Source organism: Ciconia boyciana, chromosome 15, assembly GCF_034638445.1.
Source record: "Ciconia boyciana chromosome 15, ASM3463844v1, whole genome shotgun sequence".
In the NCBI taxonomy this organism is placed as follows: domain Eukaryota; kingdom Metazoa; phylum Chordata; class Aves; order Ciconiiformes; family Ciconiidae; genus Ciconia; species Ciconia boyciana.
In genome coordinates this window covers 11,765,641-11,791,035 of record NC_132948.1, presented here as the reverse complement: position 1 = coordinate 11,791,035, position 25,395 = coordinate 11,765,641, and the positions used below count along the sequence as shown (strand labels likewise).

The following is a 25,395-nucleotide window of genomic DNA, read 5'->3' as shown; positions in this document are numbered from 1 at the left end:
CACAGTGCAGAAAGTCTTAATATTTCACAGAATATTACTTCAACCTGACCCTACGCTGTAATCATTTTAAAATGAAGAGAAAGACAGGCATCTTCCTAGCTTCAGTAACCCAATCCCAGCTTCATCACACCTTTGGATGCATTCATCACATAACAGCTTCAATTTTTCCTCTTTTTTATGTACAATACAGGAAGGCCCACTTCTGAGAACATCCATCAAGAACTGATCATGTACAAAGCACTTATATTCTCAAGTGCTAGACATTCTTTTTACCTCTGAACAGAAATCACCATTTTTTATTGCTTAAGACATATTCTGTGCTTTACTTTGCATGATTACTTTGAAAGCAAATGCGTTCCCCTGATAATTATTATTTTGATTATGGGTTTTCATTTGGATGGCTTACTCTGAAAAGTCTTAATACTGCCTAATGCTTTAAATTTATTTCCTTGCTGTTTTCTTGCTGTGTCAAGAGAGACCCGTTGGCACACTTTTGCAATAGTGGTATACTTCCTCCATGCATTTAAAGAGTGATTTTGTGTAGTAATGCGATAGATGGATGGGCTTAGCAATTCATAACTCAAGACCAGCCTATTCCCATTTGAAGAGTTCCTACTAAATAAATCTTACAGCTTGTAAATACAAGGCAACTGTGGTAAGTGTAGTTTACACACTTCTGGGACATCTCAAAATGAATACATACTGGATTGAACTTCGTAATTTATTTGAAAGCTTGATTATATGCAAAGATACCTGAATCACCTGAGCCACAGTGTTCATTTAGCTGTTAAAGGCACCATTATGCCTTAGATTAATGACACCTGAAATGCCATTATTTTCACCATTTCTAGATCTGACGCTTAGTAACTGACAGAGAAAAAGTTTTTACATGTGATTGACTATCTCAGTGCTTTCACTTACGCTAAACAGAGAATAAATTTTTGCACACATGAAAGCTGTTCTGAGAGATAATATACGTCAGGAAAGTTTTCCTGATAGAGAAGTCTACAATTCTCTAAATAGCCTCCGAGCAGATGTGAAATGTGTAGCTTTTCACATCTACTGGTAGGATCAAAGAGCTCTAGGTGGGAAGCTGTAGGTGGGAAAGAGCTCACTTCCAGCCAGCCCACTGATTCCTGATGCATAGACTTAGGTGAGGGCTGATCAGCTCCCAGCTCTCAATTCACAACACCTAATTTTCCCTGGCCCTTCAGACAATTTCTGAGAGTTACCTGGTGTTCTGTTCATGAGCTGTCCATACTGTTTACCTGCAGCACACACTCAAGCCTGGCTTTGAGCTACCCAGGGGAAATACCCAGAACAAAACCTTTGGGCATCCTGTTTCTATGTAGCATTTCATGGCACACTTAACGGCAGTGTGGACAGACCACGGCCTGCTGTAGCTGGCCCTATCTTGGTATCCACACACCCTTGTAATGATGTCCTATGGTTAAAAACGGGCAGTATGAGGTGACCACATCTTTTCTACACGATTCCTGAGATCACCTGCAGCATGAACCGAAGCTGAGGCTGGCTACAGTTAGCACGCACACCTGCAGACGCATTTGGGAAGTTCTCCAGGGACCATGCTGCAGGCAGGGACTAGTCAGCTCTCAGTGTAGACATAGATTTTTTAAGTTACTGTCTCAGTATTCCTATTCCGTATTTCATACATGTATATATATCCTGTAGCTTACATGTGAAGGGATTCTTCTTTTATTCCAACCTAATAATACGTAGAGGTCTCTAGTACATCTTTTGGATTTTATATTTTAAGTCCACGATGCTCAATGACTTCGATTATCGCAATCAAAGAAAATGTCAACATTTTTTCATCTATTATGCACACACATACACATTTGGAGAACTACATGGCAAACTGCACAACTGTAATGTAAACCGCACTTGACTGCTATTGCCTCAGTTGCATTCTCAGCAATATTATCTTCACTGGAGCCACAAACAACAGCCTGTATCTCTAAGAAGCACTAAACTCCACCATAAACAAGTCTGAGATAAACTGACTTCCTTCCTCCCAAATGTAGAATTATCAGAATCACTCTTCCACCACTGACAGTACATCTGCCACCGTGTGATCTTCTAAGACTAAAATGAGGGACTTTCTGTCCATGCTCTATTTATATACCATCTGTTACAGTGGGGCTTGAGGGTCATACACTCCTAAATCTCTTCTCCACTCCACTGTAGACATAGCTATCTCAATTTTGCACATGAGGACTGAAGGAGAGCCTATCAGTGACACACACAAGGTCATATGCAAGACTGGGACAGGGTAAGGAACTGATCTGTGTTTTTCCCAATCTCTTGTTAACCAGTGGACTGTCATTCTGGTATTGATGGAAATGGGAACCACTGCACTTGGTTCTAGTCTTAAACGGTCTTCAGTGTATGCATCTTAAATTTCAACATCCTTCTGTACGAGGCATATTTTTGATAACTGATGAGCTATTCTGTGAAAGAAATCGCTGCTATCACCTTTTATAACACTGCCTCAAAAACACCTCCTTAATTTGGATTTCCAGTTCCCACCGAGCACTTGGTACCACTCATTGAGCTATTTCAGCCAAGTATCTTCTTGACCCATGACAAAGATAGGCTGCTTCGTCCCAAGGTATCAAGCTGTAGTGGTGGGGAGATACAAAAAATGGTGCCAAAATTCTTTTACAGAATTCTGTAAAACATTGCTAAAATATTTATTCTGTAAAACACATGATATAAAAATGTCCAAAAAAATGCATGATATAAGATAAAGGTTTTATTGGCACTTTTTCAGGATGACCTGCATAATTATTTCAATGCCTGCATTTGTGAGTAACGCACCCATCTCCCTCCATAGCGATAAAACCTTTATACAATGTCACACTATCATCAGTTTCCTCCTTCTCTCTTCATACAGAAGAAACAGAGAGATGATCAACAGCTGGGAAAGCATCCACTTGAAAAAAAATATGCCTTCAGAGATGTGTAATGGCTGAGAAAAAATCTTCTCATGAAGCACATTTAATGTTCAGAGCTTGTTCACTGACTGAAACAGCAATTCCTTAGTATCTAACATTTAGAACTGCTCAGCAGCCGGAACAGCAAGTAATTATAAAACTTTTCTAAAGTACACAGCACGTAGTGATTACAAATGAAGCTTCATGAAGGCAGGGCTTCTAAGGAATTGCTCTGGGGTGGATATATGAGTCTAATTTGATTGGATTGAAAGTTCCCCTGGGCCAGTTCACTCCTTGGATTTATTTTAATTTATAAATATGCTACTCATTCAGGGCTCGACTGGACCACACGCTTGCACGTGGGAGTAAGGACCCCCTTTGATCTGCTGAACAGCCACTCCAGCTCTGGGTCTGAGCACACCGGCGTGAGTGAGGAGCACTGAACCCACAGCTACTCCTCTGCTGGAGCAGATGGGCAATGATTAGGTGCTACTTATTGGTTACAGCAGCTGAGCCAGCGAGTTAGTGATGGGGCTAGTAATTTACTACTGGCATAGGCTAGCAGTAAATTACTACCCCACGAGAATGAAAAGGCACTGTGCTGCAGAGCTGTGTGAATGCTTCTGAGGAGCACAGTTTTAGAAAAAGAAGGTGGAACAGAAATATTCTGTTAATGGAAAGATAATAAAAAATGCATAAAAGGCAAAACAGAAGTGACATTGGGAGAAACTGCCACGGAACTCACCAGCTCTTGCCAACTATATGGACAGAACACACACTTTTGATATCAGCTAGTGTTAATTTAACCGGGATTCTTGATTTTAGAATATTTTGAGTATGATATTAAGCATTCCTTTGCAACTATTTATTGATCATTCAAACCTTCAGTGCCCTGAGAAATATTTACCCTTGGAAGGAGACTGTTCTTATATGGATACCCAGGACTGGTTGTATCAAATGCTGCATTTAACCCTCTCTTTAACACAGGGGATTTAAAACATGGTATCATGTATACACAACCCACATGTAAGCCCATGGATAGACTCATAATGTGGGTAATACCACAGATGCTAGAATGCAAAATAGGTTCTGTTTCTCTGCAGAGGTCTAATAAGAGATGGAATGATGTTAAACTTGTCAAGGCTGAAACAGCCTGTACTGGCCACGCATGGCCAGGGCTCAGCTGGGCCCGGAAACAGTGAACGACAGGCCCAGTGCTGCAGAGGCTTTCACAGGGTGCAGTGAGAGAAGGCAGGCAAATAATTACTAAGAAAAGCAGTGCAAAGGGCTCAGCTGATGTACGATCCACAAACAAACAGAAATCTTTGTTGAATGCCTGTCTACATGTGTGGACCAGGAGTCTCTGATGAGAGATTTCAAAGCGTTGGGTTATTGCTCTGAGTAATAGAGCAGTTTCGACTCTTAAATGAGTGAATCTTAGGACTGCTACGGGCTAAATCAATAATTTCGATTTATTACAGTGGCTCTCAAAAGAGAAATTTTAAAAAGCCTAGATTAAAAACATTTTTTAGCCATCCTTTATTCCAATGGATTTTTACTGAAAGTGTCTAGGGATCCAAGAATACTTTGACCTGCTGAAAATTTAGCAACTGTTTTCCTCTTTAATGCTATCTAGTTTGACAGTGACATCTTAATGCAAGATCAGCACTTACTAAATGACATAAAAAATTGAAAAGAGTACAAACCTCATTATCCATCAGTTACATTGCACATCTTACTCTTCAATAAAATTAATGTATTGAAGTATGTTACTACCATGTACAGAGACAAACTCTCATCAAAAGCCAACGGTCAAACTGGACCCCAGAGCAATCTGTACTTCAGCCCACTTAGATGTATACACCAATGCCTCTTCCCATCTTAGAAAAGACTATAATGGGGTACAGGATGTATGTTCCCCTATTCCTGCTATTTTCAATTTCTTGCCCCTCCTGCACGTTTTTCTAACCACATTCGATAACTGGGCCATCTTCAATGGACACACCCTAGGATCAGGATGAATCACAGCAATTTAAGAAAAATTAACAAAACACAGAGATTAGAACCTGATCTGGAAAGTGAGACTGATGATGATTTTAAAGATGATGAAATTATGTGGGCAGCTCTTTACACATCAAGTCACTTACACAGTCAGCACTCAATGCTAACAAAGGGTGGGTCATTAGCAACCCAGGTTGCTTTGAATCAGAAACCTATGAGCTAAACACTGTAATATCTACCACTGGGACCTTAAGCCATCCATTGCCCTTCTGAAAGATGTGATCAAATGGAGTACAAATGCTTAACATAAGTTTCTTTCAGCAGGTCCTTCATAAGAGCTGTTACAAAGGTAATCCCTTTGAAAAACAGTGGAAAAGATGTGGTAATTAAAGAAGAATGCCAACTACTGGAGACAAAATGCAGTTTAAATTTCTTATTTTGCAATATTAGCCTAGCTTTCATCTTTAAACCATAAAAACCAGCAGAGGAGAAAGAAAAGGATGATCTATTTTGGCAATTAACAGATAGGGAGGACATAATCTCATGGAAAACTACCACATTAAAAGAATTATGAAGGTCTTCAAAGGAAAATATCAGAGGTAAAACTTAGCAAACTCTTGAGCAACATAACATAATATACATGTATATCTTCAAAAGGATGATACAATGCTGTACTTGATTTCTTCATACAGTCCAGATGAGAGTTAGATTCGTTAATAAGGTTTCTTAGCTTTCTTGTCATAAACTGTGATATAAAACATAGCTTTTTGATTAAGGTATTGGACTGAGACAGGAAATCTCATTTCACTTCCTAGCTCTTCCACAGCCTCCTTTAATGACCTCAGGCAAGACACGAAGATACAGATCCTTGCAGCTAAAATAAAATCAATAGGAATTAGGCATCGTGGAGCTTTAAAAAACCTCTGGTGTCTGTCTGCTACTTTAGGCCCCTGTATAGGATACCTTTATCACGTTGGTCCTGAGCCCCAGGATCTCAGCTGGGTTCAACCACATGCCATGTAGGAAAGAGTCAGAAGACCACTCATGGTTCAACTGCTGCATTGCGCTGAAAGCTCCCACTTGTGAGGGAAATTCTTAGCTGACAAAATATGCACTGTCTGGGTGGCACAAGGTAGAGAGAGCCTGGGGTGTGATCTTTCTGTGCCTTTATTTCCCAGGTGAACAATGTGAATAATAATTTTTTCTTCTGGTCTGAAACAAAAAATTGAAAGTATGCAGTGTCTATCTGACTTCTCTGTACAAGCCTTGCCCATAGATGCTAATCTCACTGATGTTAACTGCTACCCTAGAACAAAGAGCAAAAGTCATGTGGCTAATTAGAGTACAGAAAAACAGAAATGCTCCTCTCTTGGACAGGCAGAAAGCTGAACGAGACAGTCCCTAAAGGAGGGACACCTGACTGGGGATCACAATAACTCACCAATTTCTTCCTTCTATGCAGAGCATTTTTTTAGAGTCACTAATCACCAATAAATGCTGCGGTCAAGATAGCAGGCTCATTAGTCTTCTCTGATACCGCATCACATCTAGGCACAATGTAGATGAGATTGATTTTTCCCTTTTTCCCAAAGGAAGCAGGCATGCAACCCTCTGCCACAGACTGGTGCCATCGCGTAAAGGCTATGTGCAAATCCCAGTACTGAGCTATCATCACCTCCCAACTTTATTTCATTTTCCATTCAGTTTGCACAAGATATTAGTCTGCTAATGTCTTCATTATAATTTCAGATAACAAAATACATAGGCAGATTGGTCAAGAAATAAGCTTTCACCATGATTCATCATCTCTTCCTGCCTCTGAGAAGGACATTTTCTACTTAGTATTCATTCAGTGCTGGAATCTCTCCAGAATCATTGTAAGTAAGCAGTATTTTCCTCTTTTGGAGACAGCAAATGTTTAAGCACTGAAAATCTTCCAAGGGACATCACCGGAAAGGAGACCCTGAGCAGAGATTTTCAGAGAGATTCACTCCAAACCCAGTGTTTTCAAATGGAGAAAGGAAGTCAGAATCATTCCAATCATCAGCATTAGATTATATGGCTCTTTCAGCCTGCTAAAAGCAGCAAGGTGAGATCAAATACACAAAAGCATGTTTTATAATTCACTTTTAATTGCTTACTCTAGTAGCTTGGGAGCAGCCAGTGAAACATATTCAGAGACAGGAGAACACCTCTGAAAAATCAGCCTATATAATGGATTTTCCGATTACAAATATCTTGCATGTATATTCCATTTACAAGCAACAGTACACCTGGAATTGATACAGAACAAGGTACTCCATTTACTAACTCCATTTATGAGTTGGACGGACTCAGCCTCCTCTTTCAGTCCCCACTTGCGTCTGTCATTCGTACCAAGCCCTACTTGCAGAAACTACAATGCAGCATGACTTGAGAGACACGTCACCAATTTCTTGAGCATTCACTCCTGGGTGCCAAACTGATATTTTCCAGGGGGATATTAAAAAAATCGAGGTACCCACAATTAGCAATGAGATTTTGAAAATATGATCAAAATGGCACAGAGAGGTAGAAGGGTCTGGTTACTGGAGTAGCCCCAAACAGGCCACTGCTTCCAGTGAGGATGTGCCAGTTGTTGTTGACATGACCAGTTCATTTCTTTAATAACTGGTTACTAATATTGTACTGTGCCAGACACTTGTGGTCTGTTATGCCCTCAAATGACACATTGATCAAAGAAAGGGATGCAGCCTGACTGCTGATCGCTATGCATAACATCCCTCCAGGTATTGCTCATGTAGATGTAAGTGTATCAGGCATTTGCACCTGTTTTGAAACAAACTGAAGATGAAACTGCATTATGAATCAGGCGGCAAGACAAATCACATTTAGATGTAACTGCATATGTAAATCAGATGTGTGATATGCACATCTAATTTACAAGTCAGGTGTCTTCAGATTCCAGTTCCTATAGTTTTTACCATGGTTTTTTTTTTACTGCTCTGCTAGCATATCTGCTTTTGGGCTATGCTTGAAACTCCAAAAATATTTGTGCATAAAGATCCCCAATTCCTTTTCAACAGGATAGCTATACTTGCCTACTGGAAAAACACCTAGAAAGTTAACCATTCACCAAGCACATAAAGTTGACAAAATATCTGCATTTTGTAGAGGCAACGGATGTAAAGAAAGCACACATTTAATGGCATAGTAAAGGAAAAAAACATGTAATTAAGTGGTTAACCATATAATGTTATGGTGAAACAAAATAACCCAAAGGTGAACTAAAGTAGTTTTTCAAACTTGCTGGCCATGAACAAAGTTCGTGGGGCAATGGAAAGTCAAGCTTGTGGGTGACAGCCCCGTGCTGTCCCCTACATTCCATTTGGGCACAATTGAAGCTTTTCAAGTTCAAGTGCACAAAGAAGGTAAAGAGATTTTTCAAATCAGAAGCAATGATCAACAACTGGTTGGTGGCAGCTATCTGAAGAGACCTCCAATTTAGCTGAAGAGCTTTTCTAGGTGTCTGTGAAGCTGCCTGAATAGACAGTAAAAGATCTTGAAATGAGCTGCGTCCTTTGAGAAATAAGCCCAACAGCTGCAATTTCATCACAGAGCAAACTCAGTTTGTGTGGATTCCCTTGGACTAGAAGCTGCAGGGAATTGAATAATACTGTGTACAATCTAGAGCTAGAGAATATCAGCCTGGGGAAGGTGGAGAAGTCATTTTATTTCTCGAAAGTCAATATATTTTTGCAAGCTTCACTAAGGAGCAGCCTGCAGCAGGAATATATTCCTTTTCCCCAATCTCAGGTCATATCTTCTGTCTCAGACCATATTATTCCCCTTATTAGTATTTGTAGAATATATGATATACTTTTAATCCTACCCTTTTCTTGTAAATTCTCTTTAATGTTGTATGCTGCTAACATGGTCTTTACTACGCTAAAGTAAAATACAATTCGGGTAAAACAGAAATCCAAACTAGTCGAAGGAAAAGATAGTCTGAGCAGTAACAGTAGGATAAATATTGAGCTCAGCTGAAACTCCATGTAAATGGGAATGAGATAGGTGAAAATTGACAGGAGAGCAGAGTCAGGTATAGTGGTCTAGTTCGGATCTACTGATTATTTGCAGGTATACTTACACTTTAGGACACTGTCCTGGATAATTGTAAAGACTGGTCCGCTGTGAATACATATGTCCAAAAGTTATCATCGCAATGCTGAGTAACAATATTTTGTTCTTTCACAATCTCTGTAAACTGCAACTATGCAGTATGAACTTGCAAGGTCAAACTTGCAAAGGAACATTTTACCATCTCATGGCATAGCTTTGCTGCAGTGCATTGCGAGTTTATAGTATAAAACTGTGACAAGCACTGTAAAACCAAGGCTGTGCATGGAGAAGTGAGAAGGACAGGAGGGCGGGGGGAGTTTTGAAAGTGTTACTCATATCAAGTTTTCCATCCCCCAATTCACTATTTTGGCATCATCAGGCTGGCCTTTACACGGTGACCATTTAAAAAAAAAAAAGTTTAGATTTCCAGGAGGAACATACATTTAATACCCCTCAATGTACATCATGCATGCAGTTTACCAAATCTGTCCTCAAAAAATATGAAAGGAAAAAAACCCAACCCAAAGCCAGAAAAGTGTAGGATAAAGTGCATACTGACATTAATCAAAGAACTCCACTGAGATGGGGAAAACAGTAAGGTAGCAGATCTGACACTGAGTAACATCCAAACACCCCATCATAAGGAGGGAAGTTTCCTAAAGTAGATTAAGATCCTAAGATAGAAGCAATATAGGTTAGACAGCAACAAAAAAGGAAGTTTTAGCTTTTTCTGTCTCTCTTTTTACTTCCCCTGAAGGGGTAAAGAGAGAGAGGAAGCTGCAGGAGCCATCTTAGATAAAGAATCTCTGTTTTGAGTTCACAGTGGAAAATCCTAAAATGCCAGCAGTGGTTGCTGGGATGTTTTATTCCACTTCCCCTTTGCCGCCTTCTTCCCTGTCTGTTTTCTTTTTCCCTTCCCCTTCTTTCTGCATGTTTAAAACAAAAATGTATGATGAACAGAGCTGACGCTAGTGAATATCCTGGGGAAATCAGACAAAAATGTGACCAACTTCTTCAGTCTGCAGTTATAAACCAGCTCTTACTCAAATTTACAAAAATCATGGGCCCCAGGGCTTTCAGCATCTGTAGTTCTGGAAGTCTGATGGTCAAACCTTTATTTTACAGTTCATAAAGCAAAGCTTAACAATGCTGCCTTCCTAACACCACCTACAGCTCTCACTCACTGTAAATTTAAAAATAAGCTTATTAAAAGTGGAACCAACATAAATGTTGGAGGTAGATCCATTACATTTCACGATACAGTTATTTGGTGGCTAACTCCAGTAGTTCACTTCTCCTGTTCAAGGATAATAAAAGGAAAAATGTCCCCATGACATTCAATGGCAGAAAGGTCACTGCTGACGTGCCTATGATGTGCAATTAACATTTTTAAGGAGTCATTTAAAAGGATACTGTCAAGGCTGATAGATTTGAGATTACACCAACTATCTATGTTTGGATTTCTGCATAGTTCAGCATCACTCTAGCAAGTTCACCCTTTCACTTCTGGGTATTTATATTTTTCTTTCTCCTTATGTCCACTGTATTGAGGGTACTATATGTATTTATCATTGACTTCTCCCCCATCGCAACATTATAATGTTGCATTACAGTTGCAATCATCAGAGTTTCTATCCAAAAAGTTTTCATTTTTCTAATGTTCTGTTTTCCTCAAGCAAGTTGTAATTTTCACAACAAAAAATATTTTGTTTTGGAGCAAAAAGGTAAATTGTGGGGCAAAAGCAGTTTGGTGTTAGGGTGGAGTTAAAAAAAAAAGGAAAGTCATTCTCTATTACTAATGAAGACGTCGTCACCAGCAGGATGGAGACTTCAGGTCTAGACGCAGCGTGTTTGTGTGGAGAAAAGAAGTCCTGGATCTTTGTTTCTTGGCAGGCCTATCTGACCCTTCTGCTTAATAGAATGAAAAAGCAGAAAATACAGAAGATATTTGCTATAGTAGAAAAACTGTCTTTAAGCAAAATGTTCATCAAAGTCTCTAGGAGATGCCAGCTACTTTTTCAAGATTTCATTGGACGACGACTGAATGTTTGTATTTGCAGCTAAAACGTTTCTTTTAAGAGCTGATAGTGGACATCAGTTTTCAGGCAGAGCGCAGACGTTCCTGTCTGACTGTCAGGCACATGAAGAGCAATGTGTCCTCAATATTTCAAGAAGACAAATGAAGGAGACACGATCCTAATGTTAAATGGCCTGTGAGAAAAGCAAGTGCCTACTCGACTGACAAAACACTTACAGATAAACTCCAAGAGCAACTTTGAAGTGATGACTCTGACATCTCTGGTTCTGTCCAAATCAGTTTTTTTCCCTACAGCACCTCAATTAGAAAACAGCTATGTCTAATGTGTTGGGAAGTCTCAGTTTGAAATTCACTAAATCAGGCCCCAATTCAAAGCAAGAAAACACAATGGATTTGGATGAGGCTTTTGAGAGATGTCATGCTTTATAGAGGTGACTTTCCATTGCTAGGAAAAAAAATTCATCTTAACTTGACCCCCAGGAAGAGTGTAGGAGTGCTAGGGGAGCCACAGGCTGCATGGTATCAGAATACCCGTTAAACAAACTCACCCTTTAAGTGAGTTTTTTATTGCGGCAAGTAATAAACAAAAGTCTAGCACAGAATCTCTCTATGCACCATATAGTTACACATTTGTCTCACAGCCCAAAGCAAAGATTTAAAAATCTAATGCGGTTTTTTTCCAAGCAATCATTACTGCCTTTTTATACCCTTCTTTCTACGCCTTTCTGCACTAGGTGAATCAAAATAGGTTTCTGTGTAATTATACAAATGACATTTAGGGGACACCGTCAAAAAGAAGGAAAAAAGATTCTAAAGAACAAGCCTTCACTTTGTTATCAAAATCTTCAACGATATTAGTCACCACTCCTGCTCTTTGCTGACTTTCGACACTTTGCTTGATCAGACAGGTGGAATTAGACTGATGAAAGTCCAGCTTTCCAAGGCTCTGAAGAAATGCAAAGCCAATAGCAAAAGCTCATCTGCACACATCGCGAATGCATGCAGGATTAGAGTGGTGCAATGCCCAGTGAAATGAGAAAGAGCACAAAGAAGCAGGAGTAATCATGTTCACGAGGAACACACAAGTTTAAGGTAATGCACCTGTGACAACACTATTGCTTATGAAATTACAATCTGTCATCAGCAGGCTGGTGGCAGCACAGGTCTGAAACAGCTATTTGGGATGCAGGGGAAGCAGTAGTGGAAATTAATGATTTGCAGTCACATGGGGTGAAATTCACCACTGTGTGAATTTGTCCTACACAAATCCATGTATCAGAGCTGAACTCCGAGCGTCAGACTGCAGACAAGGAGAATGTCTGCTGACTCACTCCTGAATCACAGATAGGCTTCCTTTTGCTGCTTCAATCTAACCAGTAGATAAGTAAGTCCAATTAGTTCAATTTCAAAACTAAAATTAAGGGTTATCTTCTCTCTAAGTGAAAATGGAACAGGAAAAGAGTAGAAATTCAATCCTACAGGGAAATCCTCACAAGAGCGTACATTATCAGATTTACAGTCCTCTTCTCCTGGAAGGTACCTGCAGGAGGCAAGGAAGCTTGATGAGATTTGCAGGGGTGAGTGTGCCATGTGCTCAGGTTCTTTGCCAGTTTCTAAAGGTGAAGTTTATTTTCAAAGAACTGCCCACATCCCACTCTGCGCTTTACACTATAGATGGTCTGAATTGGTGTGAATTTCATACATAAAGGTTTCCTTAATTTTATAACCGAGATTTGACTTGGATCAGCAGTAACTACTTGCTAATGATCTTTCTACTAAATCTCTAGATCTCAAATCCTATCAATTTGTCTATCAGCCATCTCTTGGCCCAGTTTGCCCTCCTGTAATGCTGCCTCAACTACTTTTGCAGAAAGCAAAAGCCCGATGCCAGCAGTGACTTTAAAGTTACAGATGTCATTAACAATTCCTTCCTAACCCCAAGGCAGAGGACCTGTCCTTAGGAGTGCGAACGTTACTGTGGATTGCCAGAGTACCACTGCTCAGCTGAGCCCCAGTTGTTCATCTCGGCATGCTGTTCAACTGGGGAAATTCAATTGCATTTACACCTTTGTATGTTAAGAAACCTTCTTACACTTGTTAATTGCTCCTGTATGAGAACACCAGCAGCACAGACTCTACAGCTGTGTGAATGTCAGACAAGAGACCACTCTTAAAGACAACCATCAGACGCTGTCAGCCCAAGCTGTGCTATACTCGCATCTGAACTGCCAATGGGAAAATGCACTCATAGCTGTATGCAGAGAAAATCCAAGAACACAGCCGTGGATTCTTATTTGATAAAGCAGGCTTGCAGGAGCAATATGAAAAAAAGGTTAAAAAGGGGAAAGGATGACAGCCAACTAGAAACCGGGTGGTCCTGGAAATTAACAGCACAAATATAAAGGAGTTTGCCCCTTCCGGCCTCTTCCCAGCTACAGATCCATAATCTAGTTTGATTTTCCTGGGGTAGCAATCTGTCAGATGCATCCCCTTCAGAACAAGATTATAAAAGGAGTGAATCATGGACGCATTATTATTCCCCTCAGCATGCGGCACTTTTTCTTTAAATACAGAAACCGTAGTGTGCAGGAAATGATCCATCTAATAAAATTTGTGTCAACATCTCTCAAAACTCTTGAAGCTATACAATGAATACTGCTAACCATTCTCCTGTGTCTGAAAAATCAGTATGATGGCAACACTGAAATATGTTACATGCGGCACTTTGGTCCTGACCTTACTTTCCCTCAAGTCAATCGGCGTTCTGCTTTTGATTTTGATGGGAGCGGGGCCACTGCTCCATTGTCACCTCTCTTGTACCCTCAGGCACCCTCTCCAGCAGCACTGTCAGCTTACAGAAGCCAGGGCAATTTCAAAGTATTTTCTGATGCCCAAGGCAAACCAAGAGATGACCTTTTCCACCAGCACAGAGCTGCTTACAGGCTGTTATTGAATATTCCACCAATTGTAATGCTCTGCTCCCAGAGATGACCTGGCCGCACTGCATATGAGATGGGTTTTCCTTTCGCTGTCCCTCTCCTCCCCCTGGTTCAATGAATTGGGGTCACAGTCTGATTCTCCTCTGTTCTGCACCTTTGTTATTACCTCCACCTGCGACAAGACCTTTGCTTTAGCATCACTTGGCAGAGTATTCAACATCAGGCTGCAAACAACTAGACAACAAACAGTAATCCTTTCTGTGCTTGGGGATTATTTCAACAGACAGAGATTTCAGGAATGCACATGGCTGAGTGACTGTTCATGCCTGGCCATGGAAAGTAAACATGTTTGTGCCCACATTTTTTTGGTCACAAAAAAAGAAAATAGTTGTAGCTGAAGTGACCTGAATCATTCAGGTTACCTGAAATACCCTGATCAACGTGGTGCCTTGAATAGCACAACAGAAACACAGGTGGTGTTGGTTCAATGGAATTCATGCTAAAATCCCTGAACAAAAACTTTCACTTCCACAGATTTTAAATTCTGGCTAATGCAGGATAAAATCTCTGTAGGGCAATCTCACATTAAGAGTTGAGTTTCCAGGGGTGTTCAACTCTGCTGCTCTGGTGAAGGAGCAGTGCTAAGCCAACGTGGTACATACAGAACTGTCAAATATGAGTTATAAATCGCTGCAAATATCCTACTGTTGCTGACTGCAGAATACACAATTTGTACCAGAAAGAAAGAGGTTAAGGTATTCTGGATGGAATGGTCTTCAGAGTCTGTTATACCTTCTAAACATGCTCATATCTACATGACATTCAATCTAAAAGATTTTTGAAAATGGACAAATATTTTCTTAATAATTTTCAGCAGCATTGCCAACTCTTCCAAGAATTACATTTCACTCGGAAGTTACATTTAATTTTTGCAGATAGGATGTTTGTGCTATCCAGTTCTTTCTATAAAGAGACTTGGCCTTTATGACTAATTTAAAGGGTTTCCCAAAGCAGATGGAGCATTTTGAATACAGAAAAAGGGATTTACAGGAATACTGAGCTCCAAATACTCAAATATAAAGACAAAATTGTGTCTAAGGCAATCTTGGGAAGTAAGAGGTGCTCTAGGCTATCAGAGATTGTCTCTTCATCCTCAGTAGCTGTCATGTAGTGTAAATGGACATTATTTCCTGATATCAGTGGATTTTTATTTGATTCCTCTTGCTGATGATCTGGTTCACAGAATGAAAATGTCTTGGTGAAACGGACAGAGAAAGGGAAGAGAAAAACCAGAGAATATCTTAGCTGGCTGTATTAAATTATCATACACTACTTCCATGTTCTACCTATACCAGCAGATAAAAAAAGGCTTCTGGAATTATTGATGTAATTTACTGGCAAGCACAAAAACATCTGTGACAAGCCAAAGAACTGAGAACATCGAACTTGTGAATGAAATGCTGTGTGTATGTGTGTGTATACATATATATGCAGTGGGAAGCAACAGAGACGCAAAAAAACATGTTGGACAGGCTGAATTTGTCAAGCTTAAATTACACCTACTTCCCCTCCCCGTTCTCAGTTCTCAAGCTACACATTAGATTTATGTTATCCTTAGCTAGCCAAGATCTACCATCAACCTCCTATGATATTAACCACACAACCTGGGCCCTTTCCATGCAGGGGAACATTGCCAAAGGGGATTCAGATCAGATCTTCTATTCACAGATAAATTCTCCTTGCTTACTTGCTGCCCCTTTCTCTCTCCCTGCTTCAAAGCTCTGGTAACTGGCCCTGGGTTAAGTGGCAGCATCTCCGTTAGCTGTATGCTGTTGGCTTACGGAAGTACCACGTGGTCTAGTGTTAAGAGTCTGTGTCAAAGCCCTTTCTGGGGTCATGGACTAACTGTATGATCTCACACCAGTCATTTGTCTTGCCTGTCCTTCTATTAAGCCTGTCAAGAGAATTGGCTCAATAGAAGAAAAACAGGAGCTCCTTGAAAACGTATTGGCACATCTGAGTTGAATTTTTTTGGGTGAAGAAGCTATAAAAAACGACTCTGCAGTGAACTTTGAAATATCAATTTGTTAAAAAGGCAGTGATTTCCCTTCCTGAACAGTGTTCTTCATGGTGTGAAGCCTTGCAAAAGGAAAACAATGTGTATTTAGAAACGTTTTCAGAACTATTTATATGAAGGACTGGGTGACGAGAAACGTTTCAAAAATGATTAAGGCTGCCTAAATATCTGTTCTCCAGCAAGCCTAAGTTACAGTTTAAATCCTGGCAACATATTTATCAATATTTTCATTCCTGCCTGCATTTCCTGACATTTATGCCAAAACAAAATTCTGTAAAAGGTCGTAACAGGACTCAAGTGTTATTAAGTGTATGATCTAACAAACAAAACAAACGACCTTCATTCATACTTGCCTGATCGTTCTGTGAACTCGCAAACAATAGATCCTGGGCACTTTCTCAGACTCAAAGAAATATCCATCTTGGGTGAAATCATCCATATGCAGAGAGTCAGCAGAAGCTTTAAATGCCTCTAACATACTTCAAAGCAGGATTGAATTATGGCTTAGACTCTTTGTAACTATTCTCCTTTCTTTCTTTTTACAGTATTCTACTGAATGCTGGCGCACCATTGTGCTAAGTGGTATAATACACAGTAGAGGACAGTTTCACATACCAGGAGACCTTGTGGCCCACACACAAAACAAACCAGAAAAAGAGTGAAAGGATGTTTATTAGTTCCATTTATAAATGGAAAAATCAGGCCCAGAGAAAATAGAGTGACTTGTTCCACATCACACCAAATATCTGCAGCAGCTAGAAACTGGACCTAGTCCCCATTTCAGTGCCTGGACTGCAAGGGCTACCCCTTCCTTCCACGCTCCTGAGTGGCACTTACAAAGGTAACACAGCAAATCTGTGGGCGACGTGCAAACTGAAGCTCTGTCTTCTAAATCATTGTTTGGTGGCTTTGCCGCAAGATTATCCTTGCACTTCCTTTTCCGTGAGTACATTTCGTTTCATTTCTCCCACACTGCATCTCAGACTTTTGGGGAATTTCACAGTATCACACCAAAATCTCCCAATAGCAGCCAGAATTGCTTTTACTGCTGTTTAACACAGTATTGAATTTAAATGGCTAATGTATATGCCTCTCTCACACACGAACACAAACTGCTGCATAGCAAAACTTTAATTTATCAAATTAAAATGCACTATAGCATGAATTTATTGTATCACTGCTCATAAATGTTTTTATGCATTTGATTTTTTTGGGTCTTTTATAGTTTTGGCAGTAGATGGAAAGCAATCAAGGTTCCATTTGAAGCAGCCGTGTAAGCAATTCTCATTTAACAGAAGACAATGAAAAATTAATCTAAAATGAGTGTAACTAAGTTTTCATAGAAACAACAAAACCACTCAGACAGTATCATCTTCAACAGCTGTCTACTGTCTTCATTTACAAAATTACCTGTCAAATTTTACTATTTTCTCCAGGAAAAAAAAAAAACAACCCCAAGTGCCTCTCTGAATTAATAAAATGCTCCATGTGTAACAGTGATATTAAGGATCCCTTTCTTGCAATCATAATACTTAGCAGGGATGATTGAGGTGAAGTAATGCTTAACACTGCAACTCCTGCAGGTTTCAATTCTACACTTTTAACTACAGGAAAAAAATTCAAACACGGCTGATTGGTAAAAGCCTGGGTATTTCCTCTCTCTCTCCTACTCTGTGGAACATCTGTCTCCTCTTTTCAATGGGCAAAGCAACATTTCTCATTCCTGGAAAGCTGTTTACTATAGAACAATCACAACTTTCTCAACATAAAATGAAAACACTTGAAGGAACTACAGAAAGGGATAATAGCAGAATGGAATATTTTTCTGGTGGAAAGCTTTATTGTCTGGGGATGCATGTCCCAGTATCAGTTTCTTTCAGTGATGAATTTGGTCTGAAGAATTTGTTTAGCGAGGAGAACACATGCAGTTGGTTAATACCACACAATGTGCATGATGGGAAGGATGCCGAATAAACATCAGAAGGAAATCGAAGGGTTCAGGGCACGTGCTGCCTGGCAGTCTGATCCCCTGGCACAGAAGTCAACAGGGGATGAGCCAACCTTCTGATAATTGCAGGAGTGGTTGCTTACCCAGCAACAACAAAGTCAGCAGCTTAGTATCTCAGAAAAGAGAGGAAGACAGAAGAAGACAAATACAAACCAGCTGAATGTATTGTCCCTCACATGCATATTCCCAGGCTGAATGCTCTCAAAGGCTGTCTCAAGTGCTGTTGCTGTGCCTGACTCCAGATTTAGGAGATAGGAAGGAGTTAATTATTGAAGGGCAGCGACAGTGAGTGGGATGCACAGCTCCTGTTGACTTCCTTAATGGTGGTAAAATGTGCAAATCCTGGGGACTGTAGCTGAATTTAAATTACGATGATTACAAAATATAAAGCCTAAAAAAGAGGATTTATACATGAGCAGATTTAGCCGAGACACAGACTCCCTCAAGACTTACATTTTGTTTACATGCAAAGTAGACTATGCCTCCTGAATGACTTTAAATCCTGATGACAATTATTTATATATCTATCCACCCTCCTAACACGGTTCTGAACCGTAATTCCTGCTGCTAAATGCCTTGGGGAATATCTATTAGTTATAGGTTCATCCCTATTTTCTGGCCATTGTCCAGCAAACCACTTTCAATGTGTAAACAGTCCTGCTGCCTTCAGTGGGTCTCCCCATATGATGCATAAGACCATAAGAACACGTTGCTTAAATAAAAACATAATATCAACAACAATAGCAATGCTAATACCTTTCTCTTACTGCTTTCAGACAGAATATTTTATGCACAGCTCTTGAGAGTAAAGTACTATTATCTTATTTTATGATATGCTAGCTGGGGAACAGAAAAATGAAGTGACTTGCCCAAGGTGATACAGGAGTCCATCGGAGAAATGGGGATACAAACAATAAGTGCATGGTTAAATTGAGTACCAAAGATTTTGTAGAGCTCTGCCTACTATGTGAGTGAGGCTTTGAGTACTCTGACATTGTTATAAAGGAAATCAGTGAAGTTATACAGTGGGAATCAAATCTTTTAAAAATTATTTGCATCTACTATCATGTTAACTAGTCCAGTTCCATCTTACCCAAAAAGTGCAATGAATGTTTAAAGCTAAGAAATCACAAAACGAAGGCTTTTATATACTCCTGATCCAGCTGCAGGAATAAACCTGAACACTTTCCAATGTTCTAAATTCCTTAACAACAATCAATATACAGTTAATTATAATGGATTTAAAAACCCCATGCGGTACCATCTTTAAACAAAAACTAGTAGCTTAAAAGGTTTTAAATTCTGAAAATGGGAAATATTTCTTGAGAAAGAGAAATGGCAACACACCCAATCGAGCCCTCACAGCCTTCTACAAAAAGATTTCTATCCACAGTCATATCCACATGGATTTTACATTCTCTCTTAATCATACCTATCAAAGGCTTTGTATACGGTCAAGATGACTGGGGTGGGAAATGTTAACAGGAAAAACTGCTACAATCTGTTTGCAGTAAAATGAACCAGAGGTAGACTCAGACTATCATTCTGTCTGGCTTCCACTGGCATGTTACTGTAATAAACCTAGGCAATTTGTATCCACGTCATCTGGATCCAGGAGTAAGAGTGAGCACTGGCTGCAATTTGCCAACTGAATTTTTGTCATTAAAAAATGCAATGGCATCAAAATACAACTGTTTCCATCAAGCATTACAAGTATGAAAAAAAACGTAGTGCTCAAAATTATGTGGACTTCTAGATTTTCTTGTCCTTCTGGTCAAGGAATATCACAGGGGAGGACCAGTAAGAAGTTGCTGCTGTTCCTTATGTCTTTGATCAACAAACTCTCTACAGTCTCCAAAGCTGTCAAAACAGCCACTTTTCAGCAGCATCAAATTCACTGTCAAATTGAAAAGGAAGGAAGGTGACATAATCCTGGAAAGTTATGGAGACCGTCCAAATAAAATTGGGTATTGAAACATTATGAAGATGGGCCAGGGCACTGAGAGCTCTCATTATGAGCCTCCCTTGATGTTAAATGGCCTGGAGATGGCTGCTCAGACTGCACTGTGTGCTGTTTCCCTAGACTAGTCATTTCCTTCAAGGCACAAAATTAAAGCAGTGATGGATGGACTACTCTGCCATTTATTTGGCCCAGTTTCCCAATGTGACAGTGAGGAACTGTTGAACTCCAGTTAAAACAAAGGAGGTGCAATAAAAAGTTTCTATGAACATCCTTATTGAGCTTAAAGGAAGAGTTTATTATTGCTAAGTCACATAGCAGAGAATGAAAGATGGGAACGAGGATTGTCACCTGCTTACACTAGAAAGGAACAAGAACAAACATGACTATCGATTTCACATTAATGGTGCTATTTTCAGCTGTCTCCCTGCTTGCTGTTCCCCCTCCTGCCTCCAACACTGTGGACACCAGCCAGGGTGCTCTGGGCAGTCAGCACAGGAGTGACCCACTGCTCCAGAGCGTGTTCAGCACAGCCCCGCTTCCCCCCGTGGCTCCTCATGGCGGCTCCGGGGCAGGTCCCTGCATCTCCTCTCTTACTTTCTCCATTCTAATGGCACAGTTATTTCTTTGCTCTTCCCCTGCTGTGATCCACATAGCTCCCTGCCTCTCATGCATCTCATGGTAGGATGTTGCTACCACTTGTCCTCAGCTAGACTTCTAAACCACCTATTCTTTTGTGTCCTCTACTCCGCAGTCTCAAGTCTTCTGTCTTCTCTGTTGTCAAGCTTAAAATATAGCTCTTTTCTTAATGCAAGTTCTTCACAAATCATTCTTGCTATCCCTCCCATGCCAGGCCACTGCTCAAAAGCTGGCATACTCTCTGTATGCTGGACTACAGCTGTATCTGCCTTTCCTGCCCATGTTCAGTTTGAACCGACAACAGAAACAGCTTCCCCAGTGCTCCAAACATCCATGTTTTCAGCCTCAACTGTGTCCTCCATGAGCATTCTCAGAATCCATAGACAAAGTTGCAATAGGAGGTTCCTGTTATATATGCTACCATTTCACATCTCACTTCTCTACCCCATTTTAAGAAATACTCTTTATTTTCAGGTTCTGCTGTCAGATGTCTGGTTGGGATGGCAGGTGAAATTTCTGGAAGTACCTTAGTTCCACTTTCAAAAGTGATGGGGTAGCTCTGGGGTTTTCAAAAGCACAAGTTCCTTTCAAACTCCAGTTGCTTTCAAACACATCTGCTTTCTCCCAGGCAGTGGGAATTTGAGGCCCCAGAGCTTCTGAAAATTCCAATAGGTGTCAAACTGTTGAAATAACTGCTTTTTAAAATTTAGGTACTACAAACTACAGTCATCAAAGTATTTATGCATTGCTTCACTTGGCACTGCAAAGCCTAAGTGAAACAGATGGCCAACTCGGGTTTCCAAGGGTGACTCAGATACTCAGGAGCCCAACTCACACAGGAAGTCAATACCAGTTAATCTTCTAAATGTCAAATGGCACTTTTGAAAATAGTACTTTCCATTACCAATAAGGACCGGAAACTTTGTGCTTTTTAAATGTTTGCTTTGTACCAAGTAATACCCCAGGCTCCACCTGTCTGTCTTTTCATGTTCAAAGGACAAGTGAATACTTGAGTAATGCAGTCCTTACAGGCAGGTCACCCGCAAATCAGCCAGCTCTGCAGCACTACAGATTCTTTCTTGTAAAGGGCATTTTTAGGCAGCGAGCTTAAGGCTTGGTGAAGGGGAGAGAGCTAAAGAATGTATATATTTAGAATCAGCAGCACGGCCTTCCCTTGCTTGCCATAGCTTTAGTAGTAAAGTGCAGAGATTGCAACCACCCCACATAAAAGCAAAGTCCTTATCTTTGGGGGCTTAATCAATGTTTAACAGAAATTTAATCTGAATGAAGGAGGGCTGTGTTAGACAAGCCTGGATGGCCTTAATGACAATGGGCCATTAATACATGGGCACTGTTGAGGCTCCTTCTGGATCCCCTGTGATATATAACCCAGCTCTTCTATAGCACAACACTCCCAGAGCACGGATGGCTTTCTGGTCATCGTTATACAGTGGCAGATACCATGACTCAGACAGAAGAGGCTGAAACACTAAAAATTAAGAAATGTTTGGAAGCTATCCCACAATGCAGCACCTCGGAGGAAGTGCACTGGGTTTCAAGTGAATGTTATGGATACAAGATATTAACCATTTCCCCCTTCTGACACTATGGACCCTGAGACTGGCACAGGCCAAAGCTCTGCTTGTGATGGAGAGTTCCCATGTATCAGCCATTAGATGATCTAGAGGTCACCCGAGCAACTTCCAGTACATTTCTGCTGCAAACGGGTAATTAATCAAATCAATGTCCTCCCCAGAAATTGACTGAAACTAGAGGGTGGACTGAGTTGATTTGGTAAATACCAAAACCATACTGCATTTGGTCTTTTTAACCTGGAATGTCAAGCAGAGGAATAATGGCCATTATCTCCAGTATCTATCTTAGAAGAGGGAGAAGTTAGGGAGGTGATTTCTACCCACACCAGTAAGTCGAAGACAGAGTAAAAAGACAGATGAATGTGGACACCGGTTTTCAGAAGAGACTAGAGGGACACCAGTCCTACAAAGACTTTGAAGGTTAACTTTACACACTTTTAGGAAACTCTGGAAAAGCCTGCAAGTTCCAGACTTGCAAAACTCAGTTTTCAGGTATCATCACAGTTTATTTCCTTTTCAACGGAAACAGATTTGGGTTTGGATATACATATTCCCTTGTACAAATGTCAAAATACTGTCACTGACTAATGGCAATATGGAAACTCTCTGTTTCCACAGCCTAGTGGGTAGGAATGCACAGAAGGAAGCCAACACTATAAACAGTATACAGTAAACTATAAAGTTACATATTTAAAGTATATATATCTCTCTCATGACTTAGATCTCTCTTCTTTACTTAGCGCTATGCTGTTTTCAGTACAAACAAAGGACCTTATGGTATTAGCCCTGAGGAGAAATGTGACTTCCCTTAGAAAAAGAACAACCATTATAGTTTTGGATTCCCTTCCAAGAGTAGTAATTTCAATACCTTCTTTTAAAATTTAAATTACATCTAGTTAGCAAAGAGAGAATGACTTTTGGCATATTTTTCCTGCATCTGATAATCACTTCCATTCACTTAAACTATCTTTTTCCCTACAGAGGATTATTGGCATTAAGCTACTCAGAGTGTCACAATAATTGAGAGGTTTTGGCTATTGGAGTCAGAAGCATTATGATTTGAGAAAGAGTAATAGAGAGACATGGAAAACATAAGCTGAAATGCTCACATAATCTACACTTGATTTTAATTAGAGACAGAAAACTTCAAAGGCTCAGGAGAGATTTGGTCTGGACAAGCACCTCTCTGCTCCTATCCTACTCACAGTTAGAGTGCTTCTCCTCCCTTCAGTTCTGCCAAGCCTGACCACTTGGTGACCCAGCTAATTAGCCCTGATTCTGATTCTTTTTTTTTTCTTCAAATCCTCACTGCTGAGATGAGGTACACAGGGTCTGGTGACTTAGTGCACAGTTCACTGCTATCTGTAGAGCATCTTAGGCTCTGAACTGTAGAAAAGCCTTGGGATATGAAGATCTGAGCTCTGCACTCTTAGTGTTTAGTGCATGTTTTGCGCAGTGAGAAGCAAGTAACATGGGCAGAATGCAAGCAAGTTTTCTGTGAGCTCCATAATTAGTGTTTCAGAGCTGTCTGTTCCTTGTCCTTGATCCCTCACAATCATTCATGCTCATTCTCTCTCACGTAGGTGTTTCCACACATGAGAGTTTTGTCTGTTAGTCTCCAATAACAAAACAGATAGCATTTACCCATCAAGAAGGTGGAAACAAAGCGGTGTCTACAAGGAGCACAATTCTGCTTTGTATGTGTGAAATGAGGGAGCTACACCATTGGGAAGAGGGAGACGTCTGCTAATGAAGCACAGATCAGGCTGGGGTCCTACAGAAACAAGTTGGTGACTACTATCAGTAGCTGATAGCTCTTGAACTTTAGGGGCAAGAACCTCGGCACTTCAGTGCCTAGGAAAATCCCGTGTCTTTCCCTGCTTAAGATGAAAAACTGGCAGCAACTATAAAACTAAAGGGTTTACATACTTTTCTGAATCTGTCTTCAGGGATATTTGGAATAGTTCTAATAAATACACTAAAGAGAGTATTAGATCTCAACAATTACTAATTATACGTATTGATGTTTAAATAGCAGCATTTCTAAATCTTGCAGGGTACATACCGTAAAACTTTCATGTAAAGAATTTGCATAGAAAGGAATCTTCAAACCCCCTTTAACATCTTCATTGGAACAAGAGATATTTCTGTACACTCTTTAACATTACTCAGGAAACAGCAAATTATCTGATTCAATTGGCTCATGAGTAAAATAGCATGCAGCAATTAACTCTTTAGAAACCAAATCGCCCTATGAGAGGATTTATTATAAGAAAAAAATATTAAACATATAATAAAATAAGAAATACAAGAAATTAAATATAAACATAGGGAAATACAAGAAAATATAAGAAAAAATATAAGATAAAAAAGAAAAAATATTCTTAAATATAAGAAAAATTTCTTATGCAGGGCTGAGCTACTCAGCAGTCATTAACATTACAAAGGGATGAAGTCTCCAACAACCTAAGTAATCTGAACAGTTAAGTCACCCACCACAGTCCACAAAGACATGGCTTCAAAGTAGGCAGGATTAATGGTCTTGCTTCCTGGCAAAATGAACTCATGCTTGTATATATGTGAATAATTTTACAGAATGCAGGAAGAGCTATAATAGAGCCTGACAAATACTTCAGTCAACTGCTTACTCCAAATAGGCTAGGGTTTTTATCTTGAGAGAGTGTCACTGAAACTAAGTCTTCTGTCTCAGTCTAAGGTACATGGGGAACTCAAAACTGGAACCAGAGAAAATATGATAGATATTGATGAATACAAATGATTTGCTGCACTTTGGTAGTTAAAGCACCTATCCATCCAATGTGTGGGTCACAGCCAAACTGCCGCGCCTGGAAGCACTCTCCTGCTCATGTGTCTGTGCATGTCCGTGCTGCATCCTTGCTCCACTTGGGTCAGCGTGTGACCCAAGTGCAAATCTTTCCTTCCTCTGTATCCAAGTTTTACGGGGAGTGAGCCAGGCCACGGGCCAGAAGGAGCCTATAACGCACTCCAGCCAGTTATCTCATCTTGCTCATGAGACCCCAGCAAGAGCTGTATGTGCTTTCTTAGAAGGAGGGCCCTGT

The 25,395-nt window shown here is 40.2% G+C and overlaps 1 protein-coding gene across 1 annotated transcript in view; it reads right to left on the bottom strand.

Annotated features, from left to right (window-relative positions):
* The window catches only part of TMEM132C (transmembrane protein 132C), a 227,112-nt gene that overhangs the window by 60,124 nt on the left and 141,593 nt on the right, over positions 1–25,395 (bottom strand). The window lies entirely within an intron of this gene.